Consider the following 27,929-nt stretch of genomic DNA (forward strand, 5'->3'; position numbering starts at 1 on the left):
GCTACAGCGTGGCTCCCCAGAGCTGGACACTGCTTGGACCGAGATTCCAACCTGCTTTGCTTCGATGGTCTGAGCTTCTGTGCATTGTTCTCTAGGTTATTTTGCTATTGTGGCTGCTGCTCCAGCTCGCATGTCCCTTCAATCCCCTCTCCCTAAGACGCTGTCTCGAAGTGAGTGAGCGTGGTGTTAGCAAATATACCAGACCTTTTCCCTGAAGTGCTCGACCCAGTAAGCAGGGAGCAGCACCTGAAGGGGCACAATGAGTGAGTTCCCAGCACTCTGCCCCTGTGCCGGTGACCCTCTAACTTTTAACATCCTGGGGGGAATACATTTTATTCTATACACACGTGTGCAGATGTGCACGACCCATATAAATACATGCTGCCAGCTGTGAGCGCTCTGCTAATCAGCTGGGCGGCACCCAAATCTCTCTTGGGTGGCTGCCCAGGCTCTCAGCTTACAGGAAACACTTTTGGTGACTCAAGAGCCTTTTGCAGAAAAACGCTCACCATCATGCTGCTGTGTTAACAGCACCATGACGGTGGTGGGGGCATGTGAGGAACTCGCTCATTCCATCTTCCAGGACTGAAGGAACAGCAGGTAAGCGTATTAAAGTCAGACATCTCAGCAGCTCTAAAAGGCAGCAGAACCAAAGGGGAACCAATGCGTGTTCAGGGCTCTGCATTTTAAGCAGCTGTGTGAGGCTGGCAGTGCAAGGCCCCTTGGCTCCCTTGAACACTGACACATGCACAGTGGGAAGCCAGTCCGTGTATTAGTATTGTTAAACTAGGTATCAGACTCAGAAAGGTGTTTGTTGTTTGGACTTCACTGCTGCAGGCTTTAAGCACACTCCTAGTCGCTGAGCCCCACATTCTAAGGTAATAGTAACAGAGAGAAAGCTGTGCTAGTCTACATACTATCAAAACAAAAGAGCAGTCCAGTAGCACTTTAAAGACTAACAAAATAATTTATTAGGTGAGCTACCATGGGACAGACCCACTTCTTCAGACCACTTGGTCTGCAGAAGTGGGTCTGTCCCACGAAAGCTCATCACCTAATAAATTATTTTGTTAGTCTTTAAAGTGCTACTGGACTGCTCTTTTGTTTTATTCGAAGGTAATGTTCAAGTGTTTGCTCTGTAAAGATTCAAGTGTTTGCTATGAAACTGGCAATCCCCACAGTCAGGAGAGAAGCACTGCCAAGTGTGAGAGCCTTGTTTCCCACAAGAAGTGTCACTTCCTGCCTAATGCGAGGAGGCCTGTAAGACTCCAGATGAACCACTGCAGAACATTAGTCTCCAAAGACTTTGCTGATCATTTTCCCCATGCCTCCGAAGAGGCGGGGACACATACAAACACTCATCCCATCACAGCTTGCACTCTGCGGGAAGGGAACAAAAATCCCTGCCAAGAGGCAATTCTCATTGCAACGCTGCTTGCAATTTGGAGACAGAAATATTTCTAAGCATAAGCATGGGATCCCCAGCCCTGAGGATGTAAAGAGCTTGCTCACAACAGCAGCTTCTGTTGCCTTTTGGAACCTCAAACTGTCACTCTTTGGTGTCTGTTCGTTCACCAGCTTTAATCTGGTAAATAACTGCTTCCTTTTCTTAGTAAAGCTTTAGTTAATTGCGTGATTGGCTATAAACATTGTCTTTGGTGTATGACCTGAAGTGCAATTGATGTGGGGAAATTGACTGGTCCTCTTGGACTGGGGGTAACCTGAATAAGTTACCTGTGAGTTTTTGGTGTAAGGCAGGGGTGGGCAATAATTTTCACTGAGGGGCCATCCCTTGAATTTTGTTACTGGTCACAGGCCAACTCTGGATCCCCCTGGAAGGGGCGGGGCCTTGGGCAGAAGGGGTGGGGCTGGGGGCTACAGAGAGAGAGACAAGGAGAATGTGAGAGTGTGAAAGAGAAGCAGTGTGTGTGAGAGACAGACCTTCTGACACACATTGGGCGTGTGCTGCCGGGTGTGTGTGTCAGTGACCGTGTGTGTGGGGCACAGACAGGGTATATGTGACAGTGACAGTGTATCGGTGCTGGCTGCTGCTGGGTAAGTTTCTGAGCGAAGCTCCCCCTCCATCTCTTTAAGGGAAATCTGTCCTGCTCTGCTGTCTCCTCACTCCACTGCTCTGCACCTCTGAGTGCGTCCCTTATCATCCATGCTTCAGACTGGAGCAGCTCCGCTGTGCGTCTCCCTCTGCAGAGATAGGTACGGGGGCAGGGGAACACCCTGACTTCAGCACTGCCCTTTCTCCTCCACCACTTCCTACTGCACAGCTAACAGGAGAATCCTAGGAGCAGCTCGTCTACAGACAGAACAAGGTGGGAGGTGGGTTAGCTGCACACATGTAAATACGCACACTCTGCTAATCAGCAGGGCGGGCTGGAGAGAAATGTGTGGTGAGCCAGATCTGGCTTGCAGGCCTGATTTTGCCCACTTCTGGTGTAAGGGAGGGATCATCTATCACAAAGCTCACCTGGATGAAAGGCAGACTGGAGTGTCCAAAGTGCCTGTCTGTGACTCCGTGATAAGGCTGCTACGGTGCATAAGGAGTTCACACTTGGCTGGTGAAATCTAACTAAAGAATGACTGCCAGTGGGGCGGGGGGCAGGGGAGTGCCCTGGTTTGAAATGGTGTGCCCACTCTGAGGTTGACACCTGCATGAGTGAGCCACTCCAGACAGCCTGGCAAGCTGAGTCAGTAGCATTTTACATCTGACTATAGCAGCTCCCAAGAATGTACTTCTATGCAAACACCAACAAGGACAGGGCATGCCAGTGAGCAATCAACTGCTTGCCCCGTTGCATGGCCGAGGCTTAACTCGGAAAGAGGTAACACGTCCATGCTTACAGGGCCTCGCTAGACTTTTACATGCCTGGTCAGATGGAGCCATCATTTCCTCCCAGGCGACTAACGTGCTTTAAAAACTATTCAGCAGCTGTGGTGTTAGCACAACGAATCCATGGGCCCCATCCTACCAGGAAACACCAGGACTCAGAGCTACACACTAGCAAGGAAAGGACCCCAGTGTGCCTCAAGAACCACCAGCCCCCCCACACCAGTATTTGCTGCAAGCTGAGCGCTTGCCCCGAACCAGGTGCCACCCAGCTGATTAGCAGAGCACCCACAGCTGGTCATCTGCGTTTCTACTGGTGGTGCGCATCCGCATGCGCCTCGGTGCAGATAACATTTATTCCACCCAGGGATGGAAAATAAAAGAGGGAATCCTGGGTCCCCACCATCGCAGCACACTGGCTCGAGGCAATTGCTGGACAGACTGCAGCACTGCCGACAAAGGACTGTGCACTGCAGGGTGCTCGTCTGAAATGGCAATACCCGTGCATGCAGACTATGATCCTCCACTGCTGGAGCATGCAGTGCTACCAGCACAGCCCTCCTGCTCAGCCTCTTCTAGGCTGGCATGTCAGGAGACCTTGTGGGGTGACAGACGGCATCGGCCAATCTGCAGAGTACCACAGGGCCTGCATGTTACACAGCTTCCCTGGAGGGAGAAGGCCAAGGGAACCCCACCCTAGTGAAGCACCCAGAGAGCTGGCCATGCCTCCTGCAGCATCCCATAGAAGGGCCTGAGGGCTCCAGACATCTCCAATACCCCGGCATTTTCAGATACCACAGGACAAATGGGCATAAGAACTCAGAGATACTCATCACAAACCCCACTGCTGTCTAGACCCTTAATGAAAGACGTGCACAGCCGAGGGGAGCTGCACTGCCACCCAGCACACATCGCTCAAGATGCCTGGGGAGGATGATCTATTTTCTTTTCATGTTTTAATCTGCTAGTGCCGAGAAAGATGCATTGTGTTCCACCCCAGATGTGGGTGCATGAAAGAGAGAAAATGATTCCCGGACGCACAAATGATCAGAAAAAAAGAAAACCCTTAGGGTCCCATTTTTCTGGATGAGAAGCACTGTCGAGGCCCAAGATTATTTCAGCTGATGATTTTTACATTGCAACAACTGCAGAGCAGCAGGCAGCCTGACGCAGCCCATGCATAGCAATACGCAGGCACAGGAGGCTTCTGCGTGCTGCATTTCACGGCGCACATGGTCTCCCCACACGTGTGCGAGGCTGGTCGCTACACTGCAGCAAAGGGCAGGAACCTGCCGTCCTGTGTGGTGCCTGGCTGCAGTACCTTTCTGCTGACAAGGGAACCGTTCCAATGGCCTGAAGACATGCACGGACGCTCACACGCACGGTCTCTTTCCCCCCCATTTCGCTGTGTAAATCTAGAAGCTTTGGCTGTTGTGGAAAGGCTCCCCTACTGCCATGATCTTTCCCTCCACCGCCCCAGGCTCTCGGGTCTGTTTGTGATTGTGTTTCCCTGACAATCCCAGCAATGGGGCTGTTTGGAGAGGCCCTGAGTCAAAAAGGCTGTTTCCCTACTCCCCCTAGCTCTGCACAGCACACGCCGAGATGGATGGGACTTTCCTGCATGTGTCGGCTACTCAGCAAACCCCCCTCCCCAGCTTCCGAGCGGAAGTGGGGTTAGGGTTTCACTGTGCCCAGCAGCACCGTGCCGGAAAGGGGCTCCTTGGACTCACCCCAGCCCCCAGCATGCCAGAGACCCCTGGCTGGCATGAAGGGCTGCAGCTCTGTCCCCACACAGTGCTCTGACCCAGGGCAGCAGGGTCTTGTCAGGAGCAGCCAGCAAGGGTACGTGCCTGATGTAAGTGGGGTAGCAAGCCCAGCAGCCTGTGTAATAACTGTCCCACTCCTGCGCCAAGCTCTCTGTGGGGCACTGGGCTGCCAGAGTGGGTCGGTTTCTGAAGAACCTTGACATACTTAGGCAATTCAACCAAATTAGCATAATTCAAAGGAAACTTCTAATTTTAGCATCTGGGGCTGCTTCCTCGGAGCCGGAACTCCGGCTGCCATGCCTCGCAGAAGCAGCAGCGACCAACAGCCAGCAAACACAGAGCCCTGCACCTGCAGCCTTCCCTGCTGGCCCCCTTGCAGCACGAGACCCCAGAGTCTGGCCGTGGGGCTGGGCCCCTGCCCATGCTGAGCAGAGTGCAGACTGGGGGCCAGCACCTGGCTGGGATGTGTATGGGGAGCAGGAGTTACTCTGCAATTGCATTCCCAAACTCAGCAAGGTTTTAGACAGTCTCCCCAGCACCATCCAATCCCCTCATCTCTGGCAGGCTCAGCAGGCGCAGACCGGAGTCCATTATTACCTGAATAATTTAACAGCCTGCAGAGTAGCAATGCAGCTTGACACCACTGCCCCTGGCTGCGCCCCCTCCTCCCCATGACTGGGTACATCCTGCAGGGTGGGGGGCCAATGCAAGGACCTGGTTTACACCCCCGGGTCCCTCACTCCTCCCCAGCACCCCACTCTGTCCCATGCATACCAGCTCCCTGCTGACGGCAATGTCAGGAAAGGACAAAGGAGCGGGCTGGTAGTCCTTCCCTGCTCTCAGATGCCTGCAGAGACAGGCACCGCGCAAGCTGCTCTCCACTTGGAGCAGATCCGTGCATTGGCAGACAACTGGTTACTAGGAAAGTGACCAAGCTCTGGAGAGAGACAGTCCCTTGTACAGGTCATTTCCCTAGGCAAAGAGGTGATGGGCAGAATAGGCACATCCCAGGCTCCTCCACAGGGAAAGAATGGAGCCGGAAGCAGGCAAACAGCTGGGAGGTTTTTGCAGCTACGTGATTGTCCAGAAACTGTGTTAATCTGCTGAACACACAGAGGCTCTGAAAGAGGCCAGAATCCCAGGCACAGCTGTGACGAAGTGGGGTGTGCGTGTGAGGTTTTATTCCCCTGCAGTGCCTCAGTTTCCCTCGGCACAGCATCAGTGCGTAGTGGTGAGGGGAGTTTCAGTGTGAGTACTTCTCAGACGTATTCAATGGCCCTCCAACCGAGGCAACCAGGTGACACCTTTCTTCCCCAGGAAACAGGGCAAAGGCAGAGGAGACGTCTGGCTGGACTGAGCTGGTGGGGCAGAGTGCAGTCTCGTCTGGCTGCAGAGGGAGGAAGGGGGGCCAAGGCTCCTCTCCCCAAGACAGATGATACCGATGGCTCCTGGTTTCTGTGCTGACAAGTCTGTTCTACACCGTGTCCCTGTTGCCTGATAACCTTCTGTTCTCCCTGCCGAGTGAGCGTCACATCTGCCTGCGGACGGGGTGCAGGGCCTGGGGACCCCACCCTCTATGACAGCAGCACAATTGGCACAGCACTGTACATGTGTCCTGAATGCCTACAAGCCTCCTGAACCGAAATGGCAGCCGAGGAGGCCCGAGGGTGGTCGTCTCTGCTCCACTCCTTTGGCCTGCATACATCACCGCCGTGCCGTTATGGGCCACGCGCACTTCACGCAGCAGCTGGATATAATGCACCATGCCTGCGAGCACAGAGGCTGCCATTAGAACCAGCGTGGCCTCATGGAAACGGCCAGAGGAGGCCTATGAAGAGCAGCAAGGGAAATGGGACAGAGTTTAGTTGCAGGTGAGTCCAAAGGAGGATCCTCTGGCAAGTCCTGCACGCCCAAGAGAGCCAGAGACCAGCTGGCGAGGTGAGGCAGGGAGCTGTCATAGCTGCAGCCTGCAGGGGAAGGTAACCGCCTCGTGCCCTGAGGCTCACCTTTCTCTGGATAGTGTCTCCAAACACTGAACCCCTTCACGCCCCAGCCCAGCCTGATGGCAGACTGTGCATGTGTGAGACATAAGGGCGCAACCTTCTTGCTTGCTACCAGCCTGGGTCACCCTGAGCTATGCTGTCGAACAGCACAGCAGCAAGCTGCTCCTGCTGCCGCGCACACACACACACATTACTGCTCATACCCGTTCACCAACACGCCCGTGGTTGAAACCATGGTGGCAGCTACCTGCAGCCATGCGCCCCCCAAGTCCAGGGACCATGTGGGGCTAGCAGCAGATTGTGCTGTGGGGCTGGTGCTCACATCTCGGTCAGCCAGAAGTGATTAGGGGTTTCCTAACACAATCCGGAGTCTATTCAAGCTTACACATGATCCCTCCTCTGCCCCGGGCTGAGACCCATGCTCAGGGCTCTGTAGAGCTCCCACTAGGAGCAGCCTGTGCCCAGGAAGCACAAAAGCCTTTGCCCTGCCTGTGGCAGTGCACGGTTGCGACATGGCCCAAACGGGTCCAGGCGTGTGTGCGCTGCAGGCTGTTCCCTGCGGCAGGGTGAGCATTCTGCTGCTGGCAGGGCGCCGCGAGAGCTGTGGGTTTGTTTTCAGTGACAGTCCTGGAAGCAGGGCACATGGCGCAAACCAAACCCAGGCGAGCGGGAGCCAAGCAAGCTCAGCCCCGGGGGAGGAGGAGCGGATGTGGCTCAGTCATCATCCACTGTGGGGCACCGAGGGCATTCGCTCCCTGCTATGTGGTTGCTCAGCTGCAGGTGCGCCACACCAACGGCAGCAGGAGACCTAGCGGAAGGGCTGCTCTTGGTTACCCAGGGGGCTTGGCAGCTTCTGTCTCCATCTCCGGAGGAAAGGGGTTCCTGCCGTGGGAGCAGCCAGCACCAACAAGGCGGGGTCCCAGACACCGGGGAGTGCTCCTGAATGGTGGTCGCTGGCAGGAATCCCAGTGCCCTGGCACTGACACTGCTGTGTTATCAGCTCAGAGAGGCCTCTGCTGACCTCACCTGCCGCACCATCTGCGGCATTAGCCGGTGTCTCTTCGGTGCCAGGCCAAGGCCACCGCCGGGAGGAGCTTAACTGATGGGGGCTCTGCAGATCTCCACCCTGGTGCCCATGGCAGGAGCAGGAAGCGAAGCAGCTGCACTCTCTGAAAGACAGCAGGGAAAGCCGACAAGGCCACCAGAACAGCCCCATGCAAGTGTGGCATTGGCACTAGGCGCCTGTCCATAAGTTCTCCTCCGCAGCAGGGTCTACCAGGACCCAGACCGGGTTCTGTGCTAGGCTGGACACGTGCTGAGGGGCACGCCAGCTGTCCAAGGCCCAGCAGGGGAGCAGGCCGCAGCCCCGGTTCAGCCATTCTAGCAGCTTTGCCAACTGCAGCCATTTCCTCCCCGGCCCTCTCAGCCCCTGCACACGCTGGAGCCTGCAGCCTATTCGCTACCCCTGGGAGACATCAATCCAGGCACTCAGCAGAGCAGGTCTGATGTCATTTTATTGGCACACCTCCAGCCACCAGCTTCACGTCCAGCAGCTCATGCACTCTCCAACGCTCCTGTTGGGGAGGCGAGGTCCAGCTTCTGTTACCGCTGGGCCATGGCCTGAGAGGAAAGTGCCTCCTGTCCCATCCGGCCTCTTATGCACACAAGGAACCAGCACATTCCTGCTCCCCTGGGACTCGGAGCTGCCACATACACCCCAGCCTTGTGCCTACTTACCTCTCACATACCTCTGCACTCACAGTTTGACGTGGGGGCTTTAAGGGAAGTAAACTCTCAATCCCCATCTCTTTCCCCTCTGCCCCTTTCACTTCCTCCGTCCAACACTGGGCTCCCTTCTGGCCCTTCCCACAGCCACATCCTTGCTTGGGCAAGAGGCTTCTCCTGCCCCATGGAACAGACTGTCGATTTCAGAGCCCAGCTGACAACCTCTGGGCCAGTGTCTCCTGTAAGCTGAGCACTCAAGTGGCCGCCCAGGAGAGATTCAGATGCCACCCAGCTGATTAGTAGAGCACCTGCCACATCTACAGTTTGCAGCTTGTGTTTCTACTGGTGGTGCGCACCTGTACATACCTCGGTGCGTGTAACAAAATTTATTCCACCCATGGCAGGAAAAAATGAGAGGAACCCTGCTCTCAGCCCCCCTTATGGGCTGTGGTAACTGCACCAGGCAGCTCTCCAAGCTGTTATTGCTGATCCTGCATGGAGGACGTGACACCAACCGTGTGCTGAGGATTGGGTTGCAGGCCCCCAGGCTGCACAGCTTGCCTCCGGGAAGCAGAAAGGTCAATGCAGGCCTGCAGGAGAATTTTGTGCCATCAGTGCCTCTGTATCTGCAGTTGGGCTGAGGCCCTGTCGTGCTGGGGATTGTACAGATGAATGGCCACAGCCACAGGCGCTCTCTGCACAGAGGCATTTACCATCTAAGTCCGTAAGATGAAGAACGGGAGGAGAAACAGAGGCAATGAAAGAAGCGACTCCCTAGCCCAAAGGTCACACAGCAAGCCAACAAAGGAACAGAATCCAAGTCAATGTCCTAACCACTGGCCCACACGGCCGCCCTTCATACTGTAAGGGTGGCATAGCATAGCTAGCACCTGAGTCTTTCCCCTTGCCAGCCATCCCTAGGAGCTGCTTGTTTCAAAACAGAGGGGAGAGTCTCAGATCTCAAGACGGGCTTGTGTGTGCTACTATTGACTCCTCACTAGCTGGGGACAAACACTGGAGCAATAGGGCTGAGGGACCTCTCCATACAAGATCGTAAACAGAAACTAAGCCAAGGGGAGCAAAGTGCAGCCCAGATATCACTGAAGTGCCTCTAAAGAGCAGCCCACTTAGTGACCTCAGTTTTTTAACCCTCTCTCTGGTGGGAACAGAAGGATGGGGCAGAAAGCCTCCCAGAGGAGCAGGCGGTGACATCTGGGTTTGGGTAAGAAGGAAATTACAAAATCCCTTTCTAGAACCCTGACTCAGAAGATTATTTTATTCCCCGATCACAGAAGCCTAGGGCTGGAAGAGCTCTCAGGAGGTAATCCTGTCCAACCCCCTGCTCAAAGCAGGACCCATCCCAACTCAATCGTCCCAGCCAGGACCTAAAGACCTTTAAGGATGGAGATTCCACCACCTCTCTAGGTAACATGGTCCAGTGCTTCACCACTCTCCTGGTGAAATAGTTTTTCCTAATAGCCAACTTAGACATGCCCCCCCCAACCCACTGCAACTTGAAAGTTTTGCTCCTTGTTCTATCACCTACCACTACTGAGAGCAGCCTCTTTGGAAGCCCCCTTCAGGAAACTGAAGGCTGCTGTTAAATCCCCTTTCACTCTTCTGTCAACTAAGTAAGCCCAGATCCCTCAGACTCTCTTCTTAAGTCACATACTGCAGCCCCCTCATCATTTCTGTTGCCCTCCACTGGACCCTCTCCACTGCGCCCACATCCTTTCTGTAAGGGGAGCCGAGAATTGGAGGCAGTACTCCAGATGTGGCCTCACCAGTACTGAACAAAGGGGAATAATCTCTTCCCTCAATCTGCTGGCAGAGCTACTAATGCAGCCACTAGCCCGCACACTGTTGACTCACATCCAGCTTCTCATTCACTATAATCCCCAGGTCCTTTACTGAAGACTTGCTGCTTAGCCAGTGAGTCCCCAGCCTGTAGCTGTGCTTGGGATTCTTCTGTCCCAAGTGCAGGACTCTGGACTTGTCCTTGTTGAACCTCAGCAGATTTCTTTGGCCCGATCTTCCAATTGTCCAGGCAGCGCATGCAGGATATGATATAAGAGTGACTGCACTACACAGGCTGCTAACATGGCTAACCAGCCTCACCTAATCTTTTTTCCATGACTTTTAGAAAAGAAATTGAGTCTAAAGTTGAAGCCACAGTTCCACATTCTGAGAGATTTTAGAATCCACGGGGCTCCCTCTGCTTGACCTCTGTCACCTCGTGGAACACTTAGTGTTCCTTGACTTGTAAAAAGAGGGTCAGGAGTAATGTGCCCAGAGGCATATGCAGATGTGCACCCCAGGAGAAACATGCTGCCAGCTGTGGGCACTCTGCTTATCAGCTGGGCAGCATTTGAATCTTTGCTGGGTAGCCATCCAAGCGCTCAGCTCACAAGCAACACTGGTTAGGAGAAGGACCTGGGAGTCAACGGGGATACCTTATATAGTGATATTAAAACACTCAAACTTCTACACTGTACTTAGACATTTACACCACAATGGTCTGCTGGTGTCACTACTTTTTCTAGCTACCCTTTCTGTGGTTATTGAGCCAAAAGACACCTCGGAAACACTTTTGCAGCATTACAATCTGGAGAAGACCTACGAAAATTGAAGAACGACAACTGGGGTACTCCTGGGGTCAGCACGAAGTTTTGTCCCAAGACAGGGTGAAGTGGAGGAGACTTGTAGATGACCTATGCTCCACGCAGAGTACAAGGGTTTAAAGAAAGAAGACAATGACATTCGCTAACATAGCACAGAGTATAAATGTGGTGACATGTCAGCTTCAGATGGCGAAAAGTTCAGTCTGAATAGAGAAGGTATTTTATGGTCACCTCCCAACTGCAAATCACGGAGAGCATTTCAATATTGGTGAAGATTTGCTGGGAAGTTCTGTTTTTCTGCATTTCTCGGAGTACTGCATTGGGGGTTTTCTGCATGTTATCAGTGGCGCTGCCCTGACTCCGAAGTGCTACAAGTATTATTTATTTTATAACACTCGGAAGGGCACCAGGTGCCTCGTGGTAAAAAAGGGAGGTCCCTGCCCCAAGGAGCTTACAGGCCCTGCAGCCCAATTACTTGCTATTTTCAGAAAAAGCTGCTTCATGGTGCTCTTTGAATTGAGCTCCCGGTTCCATATAGGACTCTGGCGGCAGCAGCAACTTTTAACAAGGTAAACAGCGTGCTGAAGATACTCATAGGATATTTTAAGAAGGCAGCTCAGACAAGAAACCCAGAACTATTTAGCTTTCGGCATGTGGTGCAGATGCTGCTGACTCTCCAGCACCCCATCATGTGTTTGAACACATCGTTCACAGGCATGCATATTCAGGGCCATCCATGGGGGGCTCAGGGCCTCGGGCAACCCCTCTGCTGCATCCCTGACACAGCTCTGTCCTCCCCAAGAACGTGAGCTGGAGGGTTACGGGGACCTGGCCTGGGGAAGCAGCTGAGATCGTCCCCCTCTGACATTGTCTGGGGTGGTGGGAGCCAGAGCACCCTGGCAGTAGTGGCTGGGCCGGGGCACTGTGCTCCCTGTTGCTGCTGAGAAGCCGAGTGCAGTGGGCCAGGAGCAGGCAGCTGGGATGCTCCAGCTCCTGCTGCCGTAGTGAGTACAGGATGGGGGGATGACCTTGCTGCTGGCCCACATCAAGTAACCCCCAAGCTGCCCTGGGAGCCATCCATAGGACAGCTGAGATGGCCACTGCAGGGCCCCCCCCAAAGCATGAAACCTGGAGTGGCTTCCTGAGCCCCACCTCACTTCTGGGCACCCCCAAGGTGAGGGACCCATTCCCTTTGTCCTCTTTTAAAGAGAGAGCCACAACCACCAGCCATGCTCAACAACAGCCTGTTAGTGCTAAGGGTACAGACCCAGGCTCACCAATCAGCTCAAAATGCGACCCTGAGCCCAGTCTGCTATGTGGGGGATGTTAAACTGGATGCTGCCTTTGGGACCTGAGCCGCCTCCCGCCAGATCCTAGCAGAGGCAGGAGATCTACCCAAGCTGTCCCGTATCTGCCGGTGGTTATTTCGTAATTGGAGCGGAATACCTCTCCCGGCCACACTCCCCACTGGGCACAGCACAAAGGTAAAGACAGAAAGGGGTCTTTCTATTCCCCTCTATCACGGCGCACTTGGAACCCCTGAAAACCACTGGCTGAGCCGAGGAAGTAGCTGAGAACACACATCTGCCGGTTAACCCTCTGCCAATAGCTGTCCAAACGCACAGAATGCCTGGGCGGGGGGTATTGTAGGCCGGGGAGGTGACGCTTTCTCCCAAACTGCCTCACTGGAAGTGCCCATGCTCTGCCGAAGGACCCCAGCCTCCCTCACCCTGCCCCCTCTTGTGGGTGGCAGACGCTGGGGAAGGAGGCTGGGAGCCGGGCAGCCATGCCACTTGCTGAGTCTCCAGAGCTCCAGGGACAGCTACAGCTGTGCCACCTGCAGGCTCCCTGGAGCTCTGGAACTGTGCCCTCATGGGCTGATGGCCAGTGGCCCCATTGTTGTGGTGGGGTTGGGCAGTGACTAGAGTGGGTGGCAGCACCTCAGGCAGACAGGGTGGGGCTGGGGGGGCTCTTGACTCTCCAAGCCGTGGGGTCACCCACCACCCCTGAGAGAATGGGCACGTGGCCCAGCCTCCAGACTCTGACAGACATTTCTCCTGCTATTCCAGCCCTCCCAGGGAGTTTTGCAAGCAGGGAACCATAGGAAACTTGGAGCTAGGATACAATGACAGGAGCACCGAGAGCAATCCCAGACATCCAGAGCCTGGGGATTTCTCCAATGGAGATTAATTTCTATGTATTATTTAATTGGCATCCTCCCTTCCTCACAGTCTCTCTGCACCATTACCTGTCCCTCTGCAAAGCCAGCAGAAAAGCCACTGGCACTTCGGCTGAACCTTGATGTGCCTCACAACAACCCATCGACTCCGTGCGTGGATGGAACAAGCTGCTTGGACACCCAGCTCCCCAGCACCAGGCTCAGACTTCCAGGAAGGTGCCAACCTCCACCCCAACTCACCAGGCTGGAATCACCCTCTCAGAGCGTAACTGCCCACAGGCAGGTTCAAACCTGGGACATCTGTAACTTAGTGCAGGAGCCTCTACAGTTTGAACTAAAAGCCAGGGCCCTCTCGGTGTAAGCGGTCTAGGTGCCACTCTGTGGGACAGTGAACCACACCGGGTAGGTTTGTGGGAGATCCCACAACCTCCCTAGGCAATTTATTCCACTTTTCCTCGGCAGGTCCTGAGTTAAAATGATTCACCAGGTAATTTCTTATCATCCGATAAAGAAAGTCTAAGGGTTTTAAACTCTCCTGGCGCCAGAGCTTAACACAACCCCCAAAAGGAGCTTCTCAGCAGAACATCTGCATCTTGCTCTGAAAAACCAGGGGCTGGTCACTGTCAGAGGAAGGTACTGAAATAAGACAAGCCATTGGCGTGTTCCACTTTGGCAGTTCTTTTGTTCCCAATTTGGCTCTCAGTTACAACAGCTAACCTCACATGTGTGCCATGATAGCACCTGTGGGCCCAGCCAGAGACTAAAGCCCCAGTGCTAGGCCCTGTCCAAACACAGAAAAAGGCAGTGCCCACCCCCAAACAGCTTATAACATCAAAGACGGGGATACAGAGAGAGACACGTGAGCACAAGGACATCCAGGGAAGACACAGGTCAGCAAGAACTGGCGGTGGTCACAACACAACCAAGTAGCAGCTCTTCTGCAGGCAGAGCTGCGAAAGTGAGCTCGAAGGAACATAGCGAGGTGGCCGTGCAGAGAGACGCGCTGGAAGCCAAGCCCCCCCAGACAGACACTGTGAAAACCTCAGCACAAAGCAGAAGCCGAGAATGGCCCCAGGACCTTCCAGCCCAATTTCACAGACACCCAGACCTGTCTGTCTCACGCTGCTGCTACAAGGCACAGACACCGTGGAACATCCTGTACATCACAATCACCTGGCTCCAATTCTCATATGCACCAAGGCCCTGCCCTCAAGCCCTCCAGCAACATACACTGCACTGCCGCCATGCCAGAGGCACCCTGCTGCAAGCAAGACTTGGACCCCCCGTCTGTGCTGTCACAGAGTGTGGGGTTCCCAGGTCCTGCACCCCTCCTGCAGTCAGTGTGACTCTCATCCAGCAGGGAGAACAGAAGGTTATCAGGCAACAGGGACACAGTGTAGAGCAGACCTGCCAGCACAGAAACCAGGAGCCATCAATATGATCCAACTTGGACACAGGGACACAGAAGGGGTCCCCAAGCCAGGGCCCTGGCCCTCCTTCCACCCTCTCCAGCCAGCTGAGACTGCTCCACTCCCACACTGCTCAGTTAGAATTCAAACCAGCCAGGCCCCTCCTCCTGCCTTTGGCCTGTTTTCCCAGGAAAAAGGTGTCACCTGGTTGCCTAGGTTACAAAGGGCATGGCAGGCCACCAAGCAGGTGTGAGAAATCTTCACACCTAGAACTTCCCTCACCACCGTGCATGGATGCCATGCTTAGGGAAACTGAGGCACCCTCCTGGAGTTACTACAGGACAGTTAGAAACACATGCAGCCTAACAAGGAAAATACAATCCCCACTTTGTCACATCTGCACCCAGCAGTCACCACGTAAAAGGACTTGGAACCAGAGAGATATCCCCCGCCAGCCACAAGGCCCAGGAGTCTCCTTCGGCAAACCTCCCCTCTGCTCTAAAGCCTCCCAAGGGTGAAGTGCTTCCAGCACAGACAGCTGCCCAGGGCTGCTTCTCGTTCCTCAGCAGAGACTTGTCTTCAGTCCTGCACAGAGAATATCCTGGCACCCGGCCTGGTCTCCAAGGGGCCCTGCTGCAGGTGACGAGGGATACCATTCAGAGGCCTAGCACCGAGCTGCAACCAGAGATCCACAGGCCAAACAACTCCCATCTGCCCAACTTGACCTGCTGCCTGCACAGGGGTACCTTGGAGCCTCTCCCATGCGCTCAGCTACTAGGGCTCTGCTGCTTTCACTGAGGGAACCTGCTTGCTGCTTCCCAGGCCTTGAGCGGCCCATTCTTAAGCCCTGCCTGGAGAAGAGCCCCTCTGCCTACATCTTGCCTTGCGTACCTAGCACCCTGCTCTCACCCCTCCCCACAGCCTCTCCCTGCAGCAGGGGCAGCTCACGTCTCTCCCAGGCAACTAACAGCAGTGCTTTGCCCTCATCTGGCACCCGAGGAGCCCCAGCCTTTCTCTGACCTGAGCAGCCCTTCTGACCCCACAGGCAGGGCCGAAAACCTGCCCCGTGACAATGGGCGGTGCACAAGGGAAGCCCTTTGCCCCAAGCCACAAGCGAGTCAGCAGCAGCTGCAGACCCCAGGAGTCCCAGCTTGCTGCACAGCCCTGAGCGGCTCACACAGCATGGGATGTCGCTGCCGGGCTGGGAGGCCTTTGAAGCTGAGTGGTGCGGTGGACAGAGTAAAAGCCGGAGAGCAGGTTAGACCAGGCCACCCCTCTCATTGCAGCAGGAGCAACCAGGCTCTGTGGTTCCTCTTGAGGGGTCCCAGCCACTCCTGAGCCCCCACCTCCCAGCACACAGGACCCCCACCTGGGATGCCCCTCCCCTCTCTCCTCATGCCTGCTCTCTGCGGTTGTGCAGACACGCCAGGGCCCTGCTGCCCGAGCTCCTTGCAGCCCCCAAGGGGTCCCACTTAAACCACTTCAAGGGGCAGTTGAGTGCTTGCCCTAGGCCTTCCCCACCCCTCCTGCAGGAGGCCGGCATCTAGCCCATTCAGGCAGGCAACTTTTTGAAGAGAAGCTGCAGCCAGACACCTCTGGAGCTGCTGGGCGTGCAAGGTGGAAACACGTTGGCACTGATCTATGGCCCATATGCCCCATCGTGCCTGCGGCCAGCAGGTGATGGAACCCGATTCACCTCCTCCCCTTAGGTGGCGTGAGAAGGAACCAGCCATACACACCCCTGTCCCCCTCCTGCTCGTTTTCACCAGCGCTCCCTTTGCTTTCTCTCTGGTTGCAGCACCCGGGGACTAGCAGGTTATACATTCAGTGCCTGCCCTGGGAGAGCTGCCCATTGCCCGCTCTCTCTAGTCTGCCCACCCGCGGCCGTTTTCAGGCACCCACATGAAGCAACCAGCCAGAGTTTCTGCCCTAGTGAGCAAACGTGTCCTTGGCAGATCACAAAAGCCTTGACTTGGAATGAGTCCCAGTGTAACCCCTGAAGCCTCCAGGCAAGTAGCAAATACCAACCTTCAAAAGTTCCTCTGTGTCTTGGCCAGCAGCTCCCAATTGACACAACAAGGAGCTAAGCCAGGAGCTGCCCACCCAAGCCCCACTCACCTTCTTCTTCCGGTCCCGGGAGCGATTCCTGCGCTTGCGGTTGGATTCTTCCTTCTCCTTTTGCTCCTGCAGAGCCTGAGCTTCGATATCTTTGATTTTCTTCAGCTGCTTGGCTGCCTGAGCCATGGTGGGTCAGCGCTGGAAACCTCCCCAGTGCTCACACCGGCCCTTGCGGCCAGACCCCTCCACTTCTGGACAGCCTCCTCCCCTGGCTGGAATGCTGACAGCCCCAAGGAGAGCAGCCCCAGGAATGACGGGAAGATGGAGAGCCGACTGCAAGCCCCAAAGGGCAGCTGGTGCCTCCAGCTAGTTGCTAGATGAAGTCCGGGGCACCTTTCCAAAGCATTAATAATCCTAAATCCAGCTGTTCCCAAGGCTCTGAGCACCCCTGCAGCAGAGCCGGACGATGCTGGCACATCATTCAAAGTCCTTGTGGGACAGGAAACCTAGCTGGTGCGGCGCGCTCTCCCCCTCACCGGCTCCCCTGCAGCACAGGGAGAGCTGCAGACAGCTGGCTGCAGGGAGGACAATAACTCTCAGCAATTAATGCCCGATGACAATAGAATGGCAGCGAGAGGAGGAGGCCGGCGGGTTTCATCTCGACTCCTCGGGTCCTTGGGGCAGCGCATCGGCAGCACTAGCACGCAGAGGGCCAGGCAATGGCTTTCCCACTGCGGTGCTGCTGATGCAGGCACATTTGCCCATCTCTCCCTCTCCGTGCAGCAGCAGCAGCACCACCAGCCGCCGCGTCGCTCGCTGACTCGCTAGGTTATGACTCCAGTGCTTTTCAAGGAGAGCGGTGGGGAAATCGCTGCACAGGCTTAGCAGCCAGGCAGCATCTCTGCCTGGAACACAGAGGAGGCTGCGAGGGACGTGCCAAGCACCGAAGCAGAGAGCAGCTCAGCAGCACCTGTCTCTGCTCACGGCTCCCTTCCCGAGGAGCGACCAGTGGAGGGGAGAGAGCTGCCCAGGCTCAGAAGAGTAATCTGCAGTGCCCGACTGCCAGGGGCCACCCAGCAGAGCCTGAGGCCTGGCAACAAGGGAGCTTGCTGGGATCCCTGGGGGAGGGCCAAATGGGTCTCCCCTTTGTACCGTTCATAGCTTCCAAAGCCAGACCAGGCCCTGGCGCTGGCTAGCCCGAGCTCTCGCACATCGCAGGCCTGGGGCCTGCCCCGCAGCGACTCCTGCAGCAGCCCTTGGCAATAAACATCCGCTGTGGGCTGCACAAAGGGGAACTTAGGGCGAATCCCATGCAACCCTCAGGAAAACGCTGCCTGGGCAGGCTCCACCTCTGTTCACAGGCTGAGCTAGCAACTGTGAGCATCCCTCCATGTGGGGAGCCGGCGCTCCAAAGCCACCTGCCCCAGGGCCTGGGAGCACCTTTGCTCACCATCTTTTCTACAGGCCAATTCACTTCTCAACAGAGGGAGTCTCCCGGACACCTCTGCTCCCCAGCCCTTTCGCGCTCCCTCTGACGCACTCCCTCTCAAAGCTCCCCCTGGCACTCCCACCTGGTTCCCCCACTACCTCCCCATCTGTCATGGGCTGCCTGCCCCACTCCTGGCTGCTGCACCCCCCTCGCCTGACCCCCACCAACACTACTTCCTCACTCCCTGTTCTTGTACTTCGTCCTCTCTCTGCTCACTGTCCCATGGGCCAGGGAAGAGCTGAGGGACAGACACACAGGGAGGAGTTTTCCAGACCAGCCTCGCCACAGTCTGAGCAAAGAACCGGTGTAACCCCTGGGATGCACCACTCGGGGCAGCTTCTGGGGTTAGGAATACAGCTGCAATGTTGTACACAGCGATGAGTAATTCCATGGGAGTCAGGCACATACCACAACCGGGTACCTGGCTCACTGCACACAACCCCCACCGCATCATTGCACAAGCCTCCCACCACCATCCACAGCCGCACTGCCCGCACACCTGTGCCTCCAGCCACGGCGTGCCCTGAGGGGAACAGGCCCTCCCTCCCCTACGCATAAACAACAAGAAGGGAAAGAGTCCCCGTGTTCCACCGTGGCCCTGGGTAGCTTTGGGTTACTGGCGATTTCTCAGAGATTGTTTCTAACAGTTACTCACGGGCCTGCTCAGGCTGGTGGGAAGGGAATCTGGAGTCTTCAGAGTAAGGCTGAGAATCCAACTGCATCAGCTCACCGTCTGTGGGCTGCTTCATGTCTTTGCAGTTCAGATTTCCCTGCATGGAGTTGTATCTTCTGCACATATCTCTTCACTGTCAGGTCCAGCTAGGCCCTCCGCTAGAAGAAGAATCATAGAACATTAGAACCAGAAGGGATCTTGAGAGAGCCAACCACTACTTAAACCATCCCTGACAGACTTTTATCTGACCTGCTCTTAAATATCTCCAGTGATGGAGATTCCACAAGCTCCCCAGGCAATTTATTCCAGGGCTTAACCTCCCTGACAGTTAGGACAGTCTAATCTAAACCTTCCTTGCTGCAGTTTAAGTCCATTGCTTCTTGTCCTGTCCTCAGAGGCCACAGAGAACAATTTTTCTCCTTCCTCCTTGTAACACCCTTTGAGGTACTTGAAAACCGCTATCACATCCCTTCTAAATCTTCTCTTCTCTAAACTAAACAAGCCCAGTTTTTTCAGTCTTCCCTCATAGCTCATGTTCTCTAGAGCTTTGATCGTTCTTGTTGCTCTTCTCTGGACTTTCTCCAATTTCTCCTCATCTTTCTTGAAAAATGGTGCCCAGAACTGGGCATAATACTCCAGCTGAGGCCTAATTAGTGCAGAGTAGAACAGAGGAATTACTTCTCAGGTCTTGCTCACAGCACTCCTGTTAATGCAAATTAACTGATTCTTCCCCTGTGGGGAACAACAGTATGTGTTAAGTGGAGCTTTTGGAGCACTCTAGATTGTGATGAACAGGAATCTGACTGTTGCTACCAGAGAGCAGTTTGTGACATGTGTGCTGTGCTCACAGAGATAAAAAACACACTTAAATTGAGTGGCTCCTTATATAACAGCACAAAGCAGTATGTCCACTGCATACAACATAGAAGTCAATTAAGGCTGCAAAGTCAAACACTTGAAAATTAGGAAACACCAGATGCGGTGTTGTCCGTGCAACCTTAACGCTGTCCCTCGTGCGTTGATTCTATGCACTGAATGAGTCAAAAATGCTGGGGGACTGCGGGGGAGAGAAAACTGTATATGATCATGTAATTAAAGACTGAATCATAATTAGGCCCTACTACATTCACAGTCCACTCTGGTCAATTTCACAGTCATCTAATTTTTAAAAAGGTAAATGTCATGAATTCAGACACTTTAAGCTGAAATTTCAGCGTGTTGTAATCGTAGGGGACCTGACCCATAAAGGAGTCATGTGAAGGCTGCCAGGTTATTGTACTAGCTGTGGTACTGCTACTCTTCCTTCTGTACAGTGAAACCACCCAGGCATGGCTGAGACTCAGAGTGGGGGAGCATCTGCCGAGGACTGGAACTGGTGGCTGCGGCAGGAGCCAGGAGCTGCAGTGGATGATTTAGGGGCTTTCAGAAGAAGGCAAAAGCAGAGCTGATTAATCCCAGACTCAGTGAGTGCTGCGTACGGGCTCGCGCTGGCGCTGTCCCTGCCTTAGCAGCAGCTGCTTCCATCTTAGTAGTGGTGGAAATGATTGAGAAGGAATGAAATTGCCATGGTGGGAAGCAGCCTTTCCTCAGGCCTGCACCATGAAGCTGGAGCAGCCAGTGCACTGTTCTGCTGCACTCTCCCTGGCTCCTCTAGCAGCTGCCTGGACCCTTTCTGGAGCCCATGGGAGGAATGAATTTTGTTACGCACACCAAGGCACATGCTGATGTGCACCACCAGGAGCAACACACGCTGCCGGCTGTGGTCGCTCTGCCAATCAGCGGGGCAACCTCTGAACCTCTCCTGGGCAGCCACCCATGCACTCAGCTTCCAGGGAATACTGCCTGCAAGGCTGAATTGCAGCTGCCACCCTGAGCTTCCCCACCCAGCAGCAATTTGGAGAGTGGCCAGTACAATCTCACAAGGCATTGCCCCACACAAAGCCACCCGTCGGTCGGTTCAGGTGGCGCTGGCATTCGTGCAGGGGGGTAGGGTCTCTGTGCCAATGGAGGGGACCACGTGAGTTGGGGCTCTGGGGGGCTGCGACTGGGCAAGGACAGAAATAGTATTCTGGCGACTCAGCACGAGCCTGGGCTCAGAACTGCTGATGTTGGATGCCTGAAACTCCAGATTGGTTCTGTGGCGGGCTCGTCCTCGGTTTCTCCAGAGCTGGCAAACGACCAGCAAATGATGAACGAGGCAGTGGCAGGCCGGCCATGCGTGCTCATGGCCTCTCCTGGGGCTGCCTCATTACGCACACTCATCACATCCCAACAGCTGCAGAGCTGGCTCCTCTGTGCTGGTGATGTGCTCCCAGGGCAGCTGCAGAGGAAAAGCTCAGCCATCTCACCTGGCAGGAAGGGGCAGCAAAGCGCCCTGGCCCCATAACTTGGGACCCCTGGCACAGGCCAGCCACTGCAGGCTCCATATGCCCCCCTGGGAGAAAGGGACCATAGCAAAGCTAGGCTCAGTGAGGGGGGACAGCATTTTGCAGCAGAAGAGCTGAGACTGGTGCTGTTGCAAGCCATTTGGTGAGACCAGACAGGTCCTGGACACTTTTCCTGTTCAACATGTGTAGGTCAGCTGGTCTTGTGCCTCATCTCGAGGGCACCAGAACTGTTTGCATGGGAAAGCTCCCCCCCGGCCCCGGCTCTGCCTCAGCCTGGCCGCTAATCCATTGTCCATTCAGCAGTCACACCATGCCACACCATGCTCCCACTCCCAGCATGACAATTACTGCCTCAGTTTCCCTGGGTACAGCATCAGTGCATGGTGGCAAGGGGAGTAACGGGGTGATAACTTCTCACATGTACATAATGGCACTCCATGGCCTTTGTAACTAGGCAACCAGGTGACACCTTTATTCGCAGGCCAAAGGAGGGAGAAGGGGCCTGGCTGGTTTGAATTGGAACTGGGCTGTGGAGTGGGACAGTGTCTCTGGCTGGAGAGGGAGGAAGGAGGGCCAGGGCCCTGGCTCAGGGACCCCTCTGCATCCCCTCCCCCCAGAATGGATTGTACTGATGGCTTCTGGTTTCTGTGCTGATAAGTCTGTTCTGTGCTATGTCCCTGTCATAGAATCATAGAAGAGTAGGACTGGAAGGGACCTCGAGAGGCCATTGAGTCCAGCCCCCTGCCCTCATGGCAGGACCAAGCACTTTCTAGACCATCCCTGAAAGCCATCTATCTAACCTCTTCTTAAATATCTCCAGTGGTGGAGATTCTACCACCTCCCTTGGCAATTCGTTCCAGTGTTTGATCACCCTGACAGTTAGAAACCTTTTCCTAATGTCCAGCCTGAACCTCCCCTGCTGCAATTTAAGTCCATTGCCTCTTGTTCTATCCTCAGAGGCAAGGAAGAACAAGTTCCCTCCCTCTGCCTTATGATACCCTTTTAGATACCTGAAAACTGCTATCATGTCCCCCCTCGATCTTCTCTTTTCCAAACTAAACAAGTCCAATTCTTTCAGCCTTTCTTCATAGGTCATATTCTCTAGACCTTTGATCATTCTCGTTGCTCTCCTCTGGACCCTCTCCAATTTCTCCACATACTCCCTGAACTGCGGTGCCCAGAACTGGACACAGTACTCCAGCTGAGGCCTAACCAGTGCAGAGTAGAGCAGGAGAATGACTTCTTATGTCTTGTTCACAACACACCTGTTTATGCATCCTAGAATCGTGTTTGCTTTTTTTGCAACAGCATCACACTGTTGACTCATATTTAGCTTGTGGTCCACTATAACCCCCAGATCCCTTTCTGCTGTACTCATTCCTAGGCAGTCCTTTCCCATTCTGTATGTGCTATAAACCTTCTGTGCTACTACCGAACAAGAGTCGTAGCTAACTGCAGGAGGGGGATGCATGGCCTGGTGACCCCCACACTCCATGACACCCCCACTATGCTGTCTCCTGCCTGAGGGGCTCCCTGCATTGCTCGCTCAGCACCCCTTCCCTCTTTACACTCTGCATTGGCAGCTCTGCGTAGGCCTCAGGCACCAGCTCCACGTTGCTAATACCAAACCCTGCCCCTCAGCCCAGCCTAAGACGCACAAGGCTGTTCGGCACCTGGATGTGACTGAGGTACAGAGAACAGGCACAGGGAAAGCCTCATTCATCCTCCCATGAGAGATGAGCCACAGGGACAGATAACGCACTGGATACTGAGTTTCAAAGGGAGCACGTTTCAGATAGGGGAAAGGAAGCAATTTCAACGCAGCAGTGATTCTGTGGAACTCATTGCCACAAACATCATGGAGGCCCTGAGCTCTGGAGGTTCAAGACCAAACTGGGCAATTCTACAGACAGACCGACCACCCCTGCCCACAGGGCCATCAGAGGGTGTTTTATAGAACGGATGAAGACTTCTCACTTCAGGGCAGGATTAAACCACTAAGTGACATGGGCTCCTTACAGCATGGGCCACAGTTAGAGACAAGACCAACTCGGAAGCACCCCTGCTCTGAGTGGGAGAAACAGCTTCTATTCTTGCGTGCACTGATGCTCTGATTCCAGTGCCTCCCTGCCAAAGCCTCTGGCCACTTCTCCTTCAATGCTCAGCCTCCGTCACGCTGTCCAAAGGAGAACCCAACATTACCCAAAATAGCAATCAGGAAAGAATTACATGGACGACCAGAGAGGTAAATACTCTGGGCTAAGACAGTGCAATCCACAGACCCGCGGGCACATAAGGTGCTACCACGCACACCCAGGGTGAGGCTCATCAGCCAGCTGGAGCAAACATACTGAAAGGATTGTAAAAATAAATGGGAGAAACAGGTCAGAAAAGGGGAGAGGAGAGGGAGAGAGAGACACTGGAGTCCAGATTGCAATCTGCCCCTGCGGCAGTACGGGATCTCTGCCCGCTGCCTCTCTGGAGCTGCTAGAAGCCTGCCTGATGAGGGACAGGAGCACAGCGACAGCTCCCAGGGCTGACGGCTGAGCAGGGGACCTGCGGAGGTGACAGAGGCAGAAGTGGAACGGGCAGGTGGAGGAGCCCGTGCACTCAGAACCATGATGGTGGTAGAGCTGTTACATCATGACCTGGCCTGGGGTTTGAGAGCAGCAGCCTGGGGGCGTGTGGGGGAGCGGGAGGTAACAGGTACTGGCAGCCTTGCCAGCAGCTGCTGGAATAATGGAGGGGGACATGTGAGGTCAGACGCAAGGGTCTGAGCTGGCAAAGATGCCAGCTGCCTGGCCAGCAGATTGAAAAAGGAGATTCCTGCAGGCTGGAGCCACAGCTCCCTGGGCAGGAGAGCCGCGTGCTGCCCAACAGGGCTTGTGGTGCTGCTGGTGTAAAAGTGACAAACCAGCCCTGCTCCTAGCCTGCCCCAAAGCAGATGTCAACTCTCCCACAGCACCAAGTCTGGGCTGGCACTTAGCGAGGCCCCAGGGGAGGGCAGAGAATGCACCTGCTAATGGCAGTGCACAGCCTCTGGTGCCAGCATGGCCTCATGCACGGAGACAGCTGTTGTCTGGTGCTTGGGTGGCATATGACACAGTGGGCTGAGCGCATGCCTCCTGCCCCTGCAGCCTGGCCCAGTTGGGCCCCGCCCCACAAAACCTTCCCTCACCTGCTCACTGGTCCTGATGGGTGGCAACCTTCTGCCGGGCTGAGCATCACTCCAGCCTCTTGCCACTTAATTGTACGTGCGCATGTGTGTATAATTTTATTTTTAATAGGTGCTCAGTCAATATTATTTTGAAGGTGTGTACTGCGTAGTTCTGCTTGATTGCCATTGAACTCGCTTAAAGCTGAGTAATTGCACCAGGTGTCTTGTATTTGTCACAAGGAAATATGGTCACCCTATGCACACACGCAAGCATGCACACAGAGCGCTCCAAGTCCCAAGGGCCCACATACGTGCCATCCCCGCACAGCTCTGGAGTCAACAGGCCTGGCACCTGCGTGCACCTCCTCAGCGCTTTGAGACCAATAGGACCCCCCCACACACACACACAGCCTCTCAGTGCTCAGGGTCCAACCGGCCTGAGGCCTCACTGGTCCCACAATGTACCAGGGAGAGAAAGGGCCTGTTCTCCAGGGCTCAGAAGCCAGCAATGCATCTGCTGATGGCTCTTCTGGGTCCTTGGAGTGTGTTTCTGGAACACTGCATTTGCATTTTCACACCAAGACTCCAGTGTCTGGGTTTATGTGCATGGAACCGTGTCCCAGGGTATTTCCGCATTCTGGTTATGAAATACAATGACCCAGAAACCAAGCCCTGGATAACTGAAATTGGTGGTCTTCTGTGCTCACAGCTCCCGGTCTGGGAGAAGTGGGCCCCAGGGGCTGTTGTATGTGAGGGAAGAGGGGAACCTTTACACCACCACAGGTTGACACTCTCTAGTCCAGCACCCTCGGGACCTGACTGGTGCGGAGAATTTGCCAAACCACAGGAGGGCAGTATTGTCTAGCAGCATCAACAACACTTCCACTGCTAACTGGGCTCTTAGAAGACGATTAGGGGTAAATTACAGCTAAACAACAGCCCAGAACACTGAGAGCCAGGCCTGGTGGCTGTAAACAAACTTTGGGGGACCACAGGAAACTTGGCCACACCCAGGATAAGTGGTTGGCCAGCTAACTAAAATCATGCTGGATTACAGATGTTGCCAGATGAGAGAGGTTCAGCCTGTACTGCCAATGACAAATGTTCAAAAATCACGAGCCTCCACTCTGCTTGCACCAGTGACTGCTCTTCCAGGAGAAAGCTACTCAGATGGTATTTACACTGATAAAAAGCAGGGTGGAGCAAGGACTTCTCCACTGAATGGTTTATGGATTTTTGCTGCTTGCTGTGACAGTCTCCTTGGCAGAGGACAAAGCATAGCCTGTAAGGCTAGCTACGAAAAATGAACCACTTGTGAAGCTAGATAATCACTGCGAGATTGACAGGTAATACAGGCTGAACCTCTCTAGTCTGGCACTGTCTGGTCCAGCAACATCTGTGGTACGGCATGAGTTTAGTTAGCTGAATGTCCACTCTCAGAACGAATCCCTCATGCTGGTAAGGGTGTCTCACTGTCCCAGGGACCCTGAGACCCATCACACCTTTATGAACAGAGATAAAACCAAGCTAAAGTGCAGGGGGGAGTGGGAGGCGTTTGGAAACATGAGACAAACATGTTTCTGTCTTTGGCCCAAACATAAAATGTAAAAATAGCACCATGTGGGTGGCAAGAGGAAATTGTTATTTTGCAGGAACATTTGGGACTCTAATTCACAATAGAACTTTTACCATTTTCCCCCAACATACAATTATTTTTACAATTTATATTGCAGAGGCCCAAGGGGCCCCAAGCAAAGGCTCGCCCCGACAGTTGCTCTGTTCCAGGCCTAGGACAAAGACATCACAACACTGAGGTAAGCAGCTCACTGCTGTAGCACTTCTGTGCCCCCATGCTAACCTCCCGCTAGCTACAGCGACTGTGGCCCAGCCCTCCATCCCAGTCTCCTTTTTGCTTAGGCCTCTTCTGGAGTAACGATTCCAACTGAAGACTCCAAACTGATCCTTCTACCCCTTAAGGGGCTCCACAGAAATTTCCTGCCCTTTACCACTATTCTCAGAGGGGGTAGCATTCCTGTCTTGTTCTGTCTGCTCAGCACAGCCTCTGTTTGTAACACCGCCTGTCCCAGATCCTCCCAACCTACTCCCCGTGGTTCTCTGCCTGCCTCCCTGACAGGCCTGCTTCCAAATCTCTCCCTTGCTGAATTCCACCCCCCCACCCCCGCCGTGTACAGGCTGAACCTCTCTAGTCCAGCACCCTTGAGACCTGATTGGTGCTGGATGAGAGAATTTGCCAGACCACGACAGGTCAATGTTGTCTAGCAGCATTGCCACTAATTTCACTGCTTAATGGGCTCTTAGAAGATAGTTTGGGGTAAATTACAGCTAAGTAACAGCCCAGGATGCCAAGACCCAGGACTAGTAGCTGTAAAACTTTATGGGCCCACAGGAAACCTGGCCACACGCAGGATAAGTGGTCATCTGGCTAACTAAAATCATGCTGGACCATGAATGTTGCTGGATGAGCGAATTCCAAATGACAGAGGTTCAGCCTGTAGTTCTTTCTGACCCTACCACAGCAGCAGGGATCTGTACCTGTCACTGGGTACAGAGCTGCATCAGATGGGTTTAACTTCAGCATAACAGGACAGGCTGAGCACATCACCCCTTAAAGCAGAAAAATGGATACAGTCAGAACAGACAAAAATGAGAGGGGCCCAACCTATGCTGGCACAGGCACGAGTCTCTGCAGACAAAAACTCCTCTCCCGGAAGAGGAGGAGGCAACTGGGCTTTGTGTGTTCTAGGGGCTGTGCAAATAGTTCATTCATTTTGAAACTTGCCAGAAGGATGCTGTCTTTTTAGCCCTGCCCAGGAGGGAGCTACCTCATTCAATGAAATCACTCGCATGCCCTGCATTGGAGCAGGCGAGTCTTACGTTCTAGAGCTCAATTTCAAGTGGTTATTTTTAGCCTTACTTATTCTGACAAGCTCTGAAGATAAAAGATGCCACAAGCCAAACCTTGTCTGCTGCAGGCTTAGCCAGCCTCATGCTAGCTGCACGCTCCAGTTACTGCAGCCGCAGGACCTAGGTGAGGAGCTCTCCCCCGGTGCTGGGATCCTAAATTAAGATGGTTCCATTCTTTTAGCCTTTCCATAATTATCTCCCTGATAGGATTTGAGATCATTCTTCCCCTCAGTTTCGGTCAGAGCCACACTCCTGATATCCTGGGTGGAAGTAAATACACAGCTGCAGGGCTGCGCTGCAGCTCCTTCCTGAAGATCAGGAGAGGCGTCTGAGGTTGGCTTTGGTCCACGCAAAAGTGATTGCTAGAAAACCTGCTGACATCAAACCCCATCCGCAAACACACATTTTATGCACAGACTGCAGCACCAGCCGCTTAGGAGGCTGGGTACTTACAGTCTTATGTCTTTGCAGTCCAGTTTCAGCTCCAAGGCAGCTCTGGGTCTGGCGTGCTGTTCTGAAAAGCCTCCCTGATCCTCCTCTCCCTGAAGCACGTGAGAGCAGTTTGTAGGGTAAGTTCTGCAAGGAAAGGACCCCGACAGACTCAGAGAAATGCAGGACTGAAAGGGACCCCAGCAGGGTCATCTAATTCAGGGGTTCCCAACTTTTCATTCATATGGACCCCCCAACACCCTCCA

The 27,929-nt window shown here is 54.3% G+C and overlaps 1 protein-coding gene and 1 long non-coding RNA gene across 7 annotated transcripts in view; one reads left to right on the forward strand and one right to left on the reverse strand.

The window, feature by feature from the left end:
• ANK1 (ankyrin 1) overlaps positions 1-18,787 on the reverse strand; it is a 104,038-nt gene extending 85,251 nt beyond the window's left edge. For all 6 annotated transcript variants that reach the window (XM_074982034.1, XM_074982025.1, XM_074982033.1 and 3 more), the window contains exon 1: positions 18,748-18,787. The gene's annotated coding sequence lies outside the window, so the exon portion shown is untranslated. The remainder of the gene's footprint in view (positions 1-18,747) is intronic.
• On the forward strand, positions 509-27,925 carry LOC142004399 (uncharacterized). Its single transcript, XR_012642994.1, has 4 exons — positions 509-600; positions 2,095-2,214; positions 26,043-26,123; positions 27,706-27,925. It is a non-coding gene; the product is annotated as an uncharacterized LOC142004399 (long non-coding RNA).
• Positions 27,926-27,929: the final 4 nt, after the last annotated feature.

This window comes from Carettochelys insculpta, chromosome 31 (genome assembly GCF_033958435.1).
Source record: "Carettochelys insculpta isolate YL-2023 chromosome 31, ASM3395843v1, whole genome shotgun sequence".
NCBI classification, from domain to species: domain Eukaryota; kingdom Metazoa; phylum Chordata; order Testudines; family Carettochelyidae; genus Carettochelys; species Carettochelys insculpta.